Genomic DNA, 7,378 nt, shown 5'->3' with positions numbered 1-7,378 from the left:
TGTCACTGATGAAGTACATGATGCTCTGCTATTATCTATGGAAAGCCCTGTTGATTCTTGGGTTATGGACTCGGGAGCTTCGTTTCATACCACTGGTGATCGCGATGTATTTGATAATTACATCGCTGGCGATTACGGAAAAGTTTTCCTGGCTGATGGAAAACCATTGGAAATTGTTGGTATGGGTGATGTACGGATGAAGATGTCAAATGGATCTGTATGAAAAATCAACAAAGTCAGACATGTACCAAAATTGACATCTGATCTCGGTGGGACAGCTCGATGATGAAGGCCATAATGTGACATTCGGTGATGGTTCCTCGAAAGTGAACAAAGGAGCCATGATTGTTGCTCGAGGAAAGAAAACTGGAACACTGTATATGACTTCCAGTTGCAGAGACACATTAGCAGCTGTGGATGCTGGAGCCAATTCAAGTTTATGGCATTATAGACTTGGACACATGAGTGAGAAGGGAATGAAGATGTTGGTGTCAAAAGGAAAGCTACCAGAAACAAAGACTGTTGAACACCAACTATGTGAAAGCTGTATCTTTGGAAAGCAGAAGAAGGTGGGCTTTTCAAAAGGCGGTAGAGAACCGAAAGCAGCAAAGTTGGAGCTGGTTCATACTGATGTATGGGGACCATCTCCTGTGACATCCCTTGGAGGCTCGAGATACTATGTCACATTCATTGACGATTCGAGTAGAAAAGTTTGGGTTTATTTTCTGAAAAATAAATCTGATGTTTACGAGACCTTTAAAAGGTGGAAAGCCATGGTGGAAAATGAGACCAACTTGAAGGTGAAGTGCTTACGGTCTGACAATGGTGGAGAATATGAAGATGATGAGTTCAAGAAATATTGTGCACAGAACGGGATCAAGATGGAGAAAACCATTCCTGGTACACCTCAACAGAATGGTGTAGCTGAAAGGATGAACAGGACCTTGAATGAACGCGCAAGGAGCATGAGATTGCATTCTGGATTGCCAAAATCATTCTGGGCTGATGCTGTTAACACTGCAGCATATCTGATCAACAGAGGACCTTCGGTACCACTGGACTACAAAATACCCGAAGAGGTTTGGAGCGGCAAAGAAGTAAACCTTTCTTTCTTGAAAGTGTTTGGATGTCTATCCTATGTTCATATTGATTCAGCAAGCAGAACAAAACTTGATCCGAAATCAAAGAAGTGCTTCTTTATTGGTTATGGAGATAATGAGTTTGGTTATCGTTTCTGGGATGACCAAAATCGGAAGATCATTCGGAGCAGGGATGTAATCTTTAATGAGAAACTTCTGTACAAGGACAAGTCAGACATTGGAGCTGGAGATGAATGTCCTGAAGTCGAGAAGACTGATGAAGTGCCATTGACAAACATTCCTGTGAATGAATCGAAAACCAGTAACCAGGAAGATGAAGAAGAAACTGCACAAGATGATGACCCACAAACTCCGGTGATTGAACTCAGGAGATCTTTGAGAACCATTAGACCACCTGATAGATACTCCCCTGCACTTCACTATATTTTGCTGACAGACAAAGGTGAACCGGAGACTTATGAAGAGGCAATGCAAAATGATGATTCAACCAAGTGGGAGTTGGCCATGGAAGATGAGATGGATTCACTGTCATCCAATCAGACGTGGGAGTTGACAGAACTTCCGCAAGGCAAAAAGGCGTTACATAACAAGTGGGTGTACCGGTTAAAAGAAGAGCATGATGGTAGCAAGCGGTACAAGGCAAGACTTGTTGTAAAAGGCTTCCAACAACGGGAAGGAATTGATTACACCGAGATTTTCTCTCCGGTGGTTAAATTAACCACTATCAGGACTGTACTTGGACTAGTGGCGAAGGAAGACTTACATTTGGAGCAGTTGGATGTAAAGACTGCGTTTCTTCACGGTGACCTAGATGAAGAAATTTATATGAAGCAGCCACAGGGCTTTGAAGTACGGGGAAAAGAGAGAATGGTGTGCAAACTTCAGAAGAGCTTGTACGGTCTCAAACAAGCTCCAAGACAGTGGTACAAGAAGTTTGATGGATTCATGAGTGAAAATGGATTCCTAAGGTGTCAAGCTGATCACTGCTGTTATGTGAAAAAGTTTGACGGTTCTTATATCATACTACTGCTATATGTAGATGATATGCTGATAGCTGGAGCTTGTCTGGAAGAAATTGATAAACTCAAGAAAGATTTATCAAAGGAATTTGCCATGAAGGATTTGGGTGCTGCAAAGCAAATCCTTGGAATGAGGATCTTCAGAGACCGGGTGAATGGATTCTTGAAGTTATCTCAAGAAGAGTACGTGAAAAAGGTGGTTAGCAGATTTAATATGGATGAAGCTAAATCTGTGAGTACTCCTTTGGCTAGTCATTTCAAACTAACCAAAGCACAATCACCATCGACGGAGCAGGAGCAGGCTTATATGAATAAGGTTCCTTATGCTTCTGCTGTCGGAAGCCTCATGTATGCAATGGTGTGCACAAGACCAGACATAGCACATGCAGTGGGAGTTGTGAGCAGGTTTATGAGTAATCCAGGAAAGCAACACTGGGAAGCAGTTAAGTGGATTCTCAGGTATTTGAAAGGTACTGCTAGTTGTTCTTTATGCTTCAGGAGATCAAAATTTGGCTTACAGGGTTTTGTCGATGCCGATATGGGTGGTGACCTGGATGGCATGAAAAGTATTACTGGATATGTGTTCACATTAGGTGGTACAGTTGTAAGCTGGGCGTCTAAGCTGCAAAAGATTGTTGCGCTTTCGACTACTGAGGCTGAATATGTTGCAGTTACAGAAGCTAGCAAGGAGATGATATGGTTGAAATCCTTTCTGGAGGAATTGGGTCAGAAGCTTGAAGATAGCACATTACACTGTGACAGTCAGAGTGCTATTCATTTAGCAAAAAATCCTGTTTATCATGCTAGGACAAAGCATATACAGGTTAGGTACCATTTCATCAGATCAGTGCTGGAAGATGGAGTCTTGATGCTGGAGAAGATTCCTGGAAGTAAAAATCCAGCCGATATGCTCACGAAGACGGTAACCATGGACAAACTGAAGTTGTGTTCAACTTCAGTTGGACTGCAAGTATAAATGGAGATATATGAGCTACTGCACTGATGGTGTGAAGACATGATTGAAATCAAGTCTTCAAGTGGGAGAATTGTTAGGCAAGTGGAGGGACCCACGCAAATAAAATATTCAGAATATTTTATCCCACATCGGAAGGTTTACAAAAACTGCAGGAAGAACTTAGTTATAAATAGAACTCGATTCCTTCAGTTATTGTATCCCAAAATCAAAAGCTTTTTAGCTTTGATAAATAGAGAGTGCATAGAAAAAAAGAGTGTATTTTTTTCTTGAGTGCGGGAATTCTCTTGTGTGAGTTAGAGAAATTATTTTCTCGGTATACTCGGGTTGAGAGTGTGAGAAATATTGAGTGTATTGGTGTATACACTTGTTGTAATATTTCTTCCAGTTATAAAAGTTGCAGTGCTCCGTGGACGTAGCCTATATTGGGTGAACCACGTAAATCTTTGTGTTCTTGTAGGTTATTTTATTCCGCAAGTTTTGGGATACTATTATCATCTTGATCGGCATCGTTTCGGTGTAATTCCCCAACACCGTTATCCGGTGGATGGGGTGAAAAGGTGTCAAGTATGTCTGTATGTGTTAGAACGGCCACCTCACTATGAAAAAGAGGACCAAACGGTCCACAGAAATACATCTTGAACAAATTCATCCGTGACAAATAAATTTGAAATCTACAATTTTAAATTCCTCAACTTCAAAACATTTTAATTATATAAATTTTCTTAAATATAATCAAATGATTTTCCCTTTAAACTTTAAAACGAACTAAATTATTTGCATTAGAATTGTGACTTGCTGTCTTTTACTAATATTTTTATAGGATATGATATGATATGGCATGAAGTTGATTTGGATTTTTATATTATTTGTTATTTTATATATAACTTTATTTTTTCAGACTCTATGCAATGCATGTGGGCTACGCTATACAAGAAACACGAGGAGAAATGTATAAGGATAGAGAAGGCCTCTTTGTATTTTAATATTATGAACTTAGAAGTTTTGTTATGTTTGTTTGTTTGTCGAAATTAAATTATAATAAAATATTACTCCATTGAAAAAAAAAATTTGTTTGTTTCTCGAATTTTTTTAATTACGTTTTATCATAAAATTTTTTTTAAAAATATTTTGTGCTAGATTTCAAATTTTTAGTTGAGGAAGCGTTCTTAAAGTAACATAAATCAGGGGCATAACACATGTCTATGTATTTCTTAATATTATGATAGATGAAATTAATTTGAGAAATTTTTTAATCTGGTCTAATTCGCACGCCTTATTATCATTAATATTCAAACTATGACGTTTATGATACATAATTATTAAAAAAAATTGAATTACACAGTTTAATCTGTTGTTCATCGATAAACGAAGCTCTCTCTTTATCATCTCGCGCCAATGCAACAGTTCGATACTCTTGTTCTAATTATTCCTCTGATTGAGTCATTGGCTAAAGTAAAATTTTGTGACGTATTTACCACCAACTATTATTATTGTCAATATTGTTAATTCTTAATTTGTTTCTCGTTATAATTAGTAATATTATTGTTATGATGAATAATGGTACTATTGCTTTATTTATCATATTATTTTTATTTTTCATATTATTTAAATTATCTGTTATTATTATTATTTAAATAAAAAATAGGTCCGCCTCTTCATTATTTTAAAAGGCAATTATAATTTTTTTTTTAATATTTTATGTAAATCAGTTAGCATCCTAGTATTAATTAAATAATAATTCTAGACTCAAACTCAGACCAAATTATGCTACTAACTCGTCTANAAATAAATGTGAGAAGCAACGAGTTGAATTTTAATACAGCCCCATAAAGAATTTGCAGACTGCTATGTTTACCATCTTTCCATGCAGCGGCGTTAAAACACGAAGTTCTGAGAAGAAATTAATCGACTAGTTAGTACAAAAGTAGTCCAAATTTTTTAGGTTTTCTTACATCTCCTTGTGAATACCAAGGATGCCACAGAGTTTTAACAGGTGAACCAAGTTTAGCCACCGAATACCTGGTTATTTTCGCTGGAATGACGCTGTCTACATCGCCACTGCAAGTAATATTCCCTTGTTTTAAAGAAATAAATGTTGTACTAGATAAAGTGATTTAAACAATGGTATAATTTTAGTTAGCTGATGATGCCCCGGGACGTCCCGGGTCATGGTCAGGCCCTGGGACTTCATGGGCTAGGAATAGTGCCCAGGTCAGGATGATATGCTCTCGGCCAATGGCATGACAGGACGGGTTAGAGACCTGTCATATAATTGCTCGAAACACAGAGTACAACTTAGAGAAATCACAAAGTGAGCAATCAGTCAATGGGCCGAGCCATTGGACCACCCGGGACATGATTTCCCAAAGACAAGGAATACCCGATCTCTTCTATAATTGCCAGAGAAGCATTTTAACCGAGTCACCTCGATATGTGTAAAGCATTTAATGGCGTCAACTTGACAGAGCGTGCATAGCCGACCTACCTCTGACAATAACATAAATGGTTGACAAAATATAATTGGGCCGGATGTGACTAGTATGCGATTTGACATGTCAGAATATGAGGTATAATCAGCCACCCTATTATAATTAATGATCAGCACAAGGAACGAGGTCATCATTGCCATTTCTACTATAAATATCAAGCGCTTTATTTGCATTTATTCTCCATTCAGATATTAACTCACACATTGAATACTCCCACTTATTGGGTATTTACTCACTACCCTACCCTTCACATCAATTACACAACCATCATTTGGTTGCATTGATTTTTAAGTTCTAACGTCCGACTCATATTTTTTTTCATCTTTGATAGTATACCCGGTCAAGTATCCGACCCGACTCTTTCCTTTTCACCCGGGTTACATCATTGGCGCCGTCTGTAGGAAATCTGAGTTTTAAGACGTTGATATGGCGCCTACTAGGAGAGCCAACCAGGATACTTCCCGAGTTCAGGAGGATAACCATACTCATCTCTCTGGTGCAGGAGGTCCCCCACCCAATGGTCCTCAACCCACCATCCATCTAACACCTGAAGAGTTGACCAAAATTGTAGCTGATCCTGTTAAGACAGCGATGGCAAATAAGGCTCCTAATCATTCTGTTCCACTACAAGAAGAACCGGAGCAATTGCAAGGTAGTCAGGAAGAGGAGATGGAATCAAGCGCTGGTTCTAAGTCCCCCACTGTTGCGGAAGAATTGGAGGAGTTGAGGAAGAAAGTAAAGGTGTTAGAAGGGCAGGTTGGTTCCAAGGATGGTGCTCCAGTTATAAAAGGTTGTCCATTCTCTGATATTATTATCCGGGAACCATTACCCGGACATTTCAAGTCCGCCAAGATCAAGGACTATGATGGGCGTTCTGATCCCGAGGAGCACCTTACTCGCTTCGAAAACATGGCTATTTTACATTGCTACGGGGACCAAATCAAGTGTAAAGCGTTCCTCACCACCCTCGTCGATTCTGCACAAAGATGGTTCGAAGGGCTGGCGCCCCAAAGTATCAATTGTTTTGAAGATTTCCAAAAGATATTCTTGCATCAATTTAGCAGTAGCAAGAAGTACAAGAAGACTGCTTTCAGTCTATTTGAGGTAAAACAAAGGCAAGACGAAACCCTCAGGGCGTATCTCAAAAGATTCAACCGAGTGGCCCTGGATGTGCCAGCCTGTGCACCCGAGACGAAAACTACAGCGTTCATGCAAGGGCTATGGGAAGGGGATTTTTTCCGATCCTTAACTAAGAAATTGCCCGTGAATTTCGAAGATCTCTTGTCCAGTGCAGAGAAAAACATTAATATGGAAGATGCGCAAAACCAAAAGAGGGAGGCTTTGAAGAGAGCCAGAGGAGATCGGATAGCTAAGCCTGACGAAAGAGCTCCCAAGAAAAGTGGCCCGGGACATTTATCTCATGTACCTTTGAGAATTGCTCGAGATCGAGAGTTTCAAGAATGCAGCTCGGACGTAGTCTCGCATCTAGGACCAGTATCCAGAACACCAAGACCGGAGTGGGAAGGGTACTGTACCCTTCATAAAGAATGTTCTCACAATACAAATGAATGCCGAACTCTGAGAAAAGAATTCAAGAAGCACTCTGAACCGGAATCTCATCCCTCCCGGGATGAATCTAGATCACCACCTTAGGTGTATCGTCGCCCCAGATTTAATACTCCCAAAACATCGGCGGGTATCCCGAGTAGAAGTGGAAGAGCAGAAGGAAGCTCTCGGGAGAAGAAAAATACCCAAGAGAAAAGAGACCCTTCCCCAAGCCGAAGAGTAATAAAA

The sequence above is a fragment of the Primulina huaijiensis genome, chromosome 7 (assembly GCF_012295235.1).
Source record: "Primulina huaijiensis isolate GDHJ02 chromosome 7, ASM1229523v2, whole genome shotgun sequence".
NCBI lineage: Eukaryota > Viridiplantae > Streptophyta > Magnoliopsida > Lamiales > Gesneriaceae > Primulina > Primulina huaijiensis.
This window is presented reverse-complemented; position numbering follows the sequence as displayed.